This window comes from Octopus bimaculoides, chromosome 5, assembly GCF_001194135.2.
Source record: "Octopus bimaculoides isolate UCB-OBI-ISO-001 chromosome 5, ASM119413v2, whole genome shotgun sequence".
NCBI classification, from domain to species: domain Eukaryota; kingdom Metazoa; phylum Mollusca; class Cephalopoda; order Octopoda; family Octopodidae; genus Octopus; species Octopus bimaculoides.
This window is the reverse complement of record NC_068985.1, coordinates 85,158,243-85,163,178: the sequence shown is the minus strand read 5'-3', so window position 1 is coordinate 85,163,178 and position 4,936 is coordinate 85,158,243.

Below are 4,936 nucleotides of genomic sequence, written 5' to 3'. Positions count from 1 at the left end.
GGTAGCTTATTTATGCTGGCAGTAAAGAATTCTAGAGAGCAAGAGGTGATGAAATCACGAAAGGCTGTTTTTGCATCTTCTTCAGATTTGAAGTTTTTTCCTTGCAAAAGTTGTCTAATGCCTGGAAAATATGATAGTCCATTGGTGCAAGATCTGATGAATATGGTGGATGACAGGGTACTTCTAAGTTCAGTTCCTGTAACTTGAGTAACATTCTTTGTGCAACATGTGGGCAAGCATTGTCTTGCAAGAGAATTGACCTGTCTCCATTGACCAGTCTCAGTTGTTTAATTGCAAGTTCACTCATCATTTCATCCAATTGGTTGATTTATACATCTGCTGTAATTGACTTACCAGGTCTCATGAAGCTGTAGTGGATGACACCAGTGCTGGACCACCAAACAGACACCATTAGCTTTTTTTGATGAATATTCTTTTTTGGATTGTATTTTGGCACCTCATCTCTATTAAACCACTTTGCAGAATGCTTGCTATTGTTGAAAAGAATCCATTTTTCATCACATGTAACAATATGATGCAAAAATGGTTCACTTTTATGCTGTGACGGCAAAGAACAGCAAGTTTCAAAATGACAAGTCATTTGATGTTCGTTCAGTTTGTGTGGTACCTTCTTTACCTTGCCGATTTGTTTCAGATGGTCCAATACAGTTGGAATCAAAACATCAAACTTTGCTGCTAACTTGTGTAGTTTGAGATGTATCTACTTTCACTACAGTTTCCAGCTCATCATTACCCACCTTGGTCTCGGGTCTACCACAGGGCTGATTTTCACGAGTAAAGTCACCAGACCAGAACTTCTCAAACCATCGACGTACAGTGCACTCATTTGCCACATCTTCACCAAACACCTCAATGATATTTCAAGCTGTCTGAGATGCATTGGTTCCATGATGGCACTCATATTCATGAACAACACAAATTTTTTCTCTCTCCATGGGTTCACAAAAATTGATTTGCAAGAGAAAACTCACAATATAAACAGACACCGTGAATTGTATTTCGAAAAGTGATAATGTAACTCTTCAGTGTTGTGAAACAAAGAATTGTCAGGATAAAATATTATAGTTAAAAACTGGCAAACTTGGTGCATAAGAAAATCGGACATTTCATTCTTAATGATCTGATATATATATATATACACACGTGCGCACGCATGCGCACACACACACACACACACACACACACCACACATACACACACACATGCACATGATAGACCTCTAAGTTTTTGTCAACTAAATCCACTCACAAGGCTTTGTCCAATCTGTATGTTATTGGATTTAAGTGGCAAAAACTTGTACTATACTTTCATCACTCACTCTGTCACCATTGTAGTTTCCAATGACCAGCATTGCAAGGTGACTGGTATTATTTTTGACTGTAAGTTTTATGTTAGAGTATCTTCCTTCTAAAAGAGCTGCCTTCCTCATTGCTTTGTCAAAAATAACGGGAGCCTCCTCCACCCTTGAGAAATCTATTTAACTCATAGAAGGAACCCTAACAAGTACTACCATTCCAAGTCAGGACCTGCTAGTAATGGTGATTAAGGGATGTCTCCATGCTCTCCACAATGCCAGAACTCCCACGTTAGAGCCTCTCCAGGATAGCATTGGCGATGGTCATTTTCAGTAGCCCTGAACTATAATTATATTTTTATAAGTATACACACACACACACACACACACACACACATGTATAGTGGTTCAAACAGGAAAAATAGAACTGAAAATATGAGTATATATATATTTTTATTAATATTTAGCAGAAGTAACAAGGTGACTCAAGTTCTACTAAATATTAATGTTATATATATATGTATATATATATATATCCAAAACAATTATGAAGGTGACTGGTACATCTTCAAATTTTTCTTTTAATTTGACAATTAATTATACAGCATAATTAAGTTAGTTAGAATGATCAACTAACTAATTATGCTGTATCTTAAATTAAAAGAAAAATTTGAAGATGTACCAGTCTCTGTATTCTTTAACTTTCTAAGACATCTCAACGCTTCTAAAAGCAAACTACGTTTGTTTGTTTACGTTTGTCGTAATTTGAATTTAACACACACACACACACACACACACACACACACACACACGTGTGTGTGTATGTATGCACAGGCATGGCTGTGGTGCCAAGAAGTCTACTTTGCAACCATATGTCTTTGGTTCAGTTCCACTGAGCTCACTAATGCCTTGTGGATGAATTATGCATCTCTCACTGCTTGAAAACCCATTTTGGTTTGGCAAGAAGTGACTGATGGAGAGAAGTACAAGGTTTAAATTGTGTACTGGAGTTGATTTGATGAACTAACCACTTTAAGGCAATGTTGGGGCACAGCCCTGACACAAGTGAAAGAATGTTAGGGACTACATTCTTGAACATGTCCTTCTTTATTAAAAATTGTAGGTCGTGATTTGTAGCAGGGGTCACCTGTTTATGTAGTTTTATGGAAGCTTTCATGTTTTACTTGTTTCAGTCATTAGACTGTGGCCATGCTGGAGCACCACCTTGAAGGGTTTTAGTTGAATGAATTGACCCCATTACTTTTTTGCTTTTAAGCCTGGTACTTATTCTGTCGGCCTCTTAGGAACTACTAAGTTACATGGATGTAAAGAAACCAACACCAGTTGTCAAACAGTGGTGGGTGATAAACACACACACATATATGTGTATGTATGTATGTATGTGTGTGTATCTATACTATAAAAGGCAGATTTTCTCTGTGTGTGTGTGTGTATGTTTGAAATTCATACATTTACACAATTCCAAATTTCTTGGATTAAAGAATCGCAATTAATATTCTAAATACAATTTGTTAGGTCACTGCGTCATTTTTTCACTCAAAGAAATTCCTAATAACGAATAAAATCCTTAAAACTACTTGAGTAAATATTTTCTCCCTAATAAAATCTAATTTCCTCTTTCTAATACAAATCCTTTCAACTCCTACTTTCTCTTATGAACCTTTACGAACAATGCAACAACAAATACAAAAAGAAAGGAAGGAGAAACACTGACAGTAAAAGAAAACTATTTCAGTATCAAAACTGAAACAATCACATTTCGATACTGTAATGACAGATTCACTTTAATGGTTTCATTTTAATACTACATATATACATACATACCTCATTCTAATTAGCGGGAATTGTAAGTTATTTCTAACTCATCCTTCACCATGATAACGACAGAAAAAAAATAGTCACATCTTTTTCAAATACAATCGACAAACATTTATTCTCTACAAACTGAGTTTTTTGGAAAATCTTTTCATAAATCTTGAGATTAACACCCGCACGATTACCTACCTAACCCTAAAGCCCCAATTCTAACACTGTAGTGAAAATCGTGCAGGTATTAATCTGAAAATTTAACAATCTTTTTTAAAACACTGTTACTTACTAACATTTTTTATTTAGTGTGTGTGTGTGTTGCCCATATATATATACACTTAAAACTTAGTTGTGGGTTGGGACTTTCATCGGCAGAGGTCATTATTATTACAGCCATATATATATACACACACAGAGAATGCACATTAATACACACATACATACAAATACCTATCATTCTTTTTTATTTAGTGTGTGTGTGTTGCCCATCTTAATATATAATGCTGAAGTTCTGTATCTGTGTGAAGCCTTTTTAAAAGTTTATAGAAATCCACATTTTCCACTTTTTCGTCCTAACCCTATCACTGTAGTGAAAATAGTACTGGTGTTAATCTGAAAACTTAACAATCTTTTTAAAACACTTTTACTTACTAACATTTTTTAATTTAGTGTGTGTGTTGCCCATATATATATATATACACTTAAGACTTAGTTGTGGGTTGGGAGTTTGATCGGCAGGCGTCATTATTATTATTATTATTATTTTAAATTTTTCCCCCCAAGGGTGGCTTCGGGTAGGTGGAGAATAGTCGATTATATCGACCCCTGTGTCCAACTGGTACTTATTTTTAGACCTCGAAAGGATGAAAGGCAAAGTTGACTTCGGCGGAATTTGAACTCAGAACGTAGAGATGGGTACAAACCTCCCGTCGCTACACTGATTCTGCAGAACAGGGTTGAGTGTGAAAAACCAACTTTAAAGTGTAAATATAGATGTTTTTGAATACACATTCATACATACAAACTACGGAGCTTATGGACAACACATTGCAAATCAGTGAACTTCATTACAAATGTGGGTAATTTTTCAGATTAACACCCGCACGATTTTCACTAGGGTGTTAGGGTTACGGTTTTTGGGTCAGGGTTAGGGTTTTAGGGTTAGGGTTACGATGAGGGTTAGTGTTATGGTTACGGTTTTAGGGTCAGGGTTAGGGTCTAAGGATTACGGTTACGTAATTGTGCGGGTGTTAATCTAAAAAATTACCGAAATGTGAAAACTACCGACCCTGCCAACTGTTATAACTTTTGTTGTTCTCTTTAATATGTACATAGATTATGCCTCCAAACGAGACAACTTGCTAGGGAAAGAAAGCAACCGGTTTAAAAAGACAGCAACAGACTGCATCTATCTATCTATCTATTTATCTATCTATCTTATCGATCTCTCTATATCTAATTTGTCTAACTAGCTAGCTCACTCTCTCCCCTCTATCTATATCTCACCCACTCTCTCTATTGTTTTCACTGTAAGTTTTCAATCGCTATTTACAAAGAACAACAACAACAAATTACTGACAGAAAGAAGTTCACAATTACTGATGAAAATAATTTCATACATAATTTACTGACAGAAGTAACTTCATAAATTTCACTTCAATCCGTACACTTCGTTAAATTTGCCTACAAATTTCTTATTTACTTTTGCAACGTTTTTTTTTTATTTTTCTGACGGAATTACAGATAAAAGTAAGTTCATAATTTACTGATAGAAGTAATTTCAAAAATTTC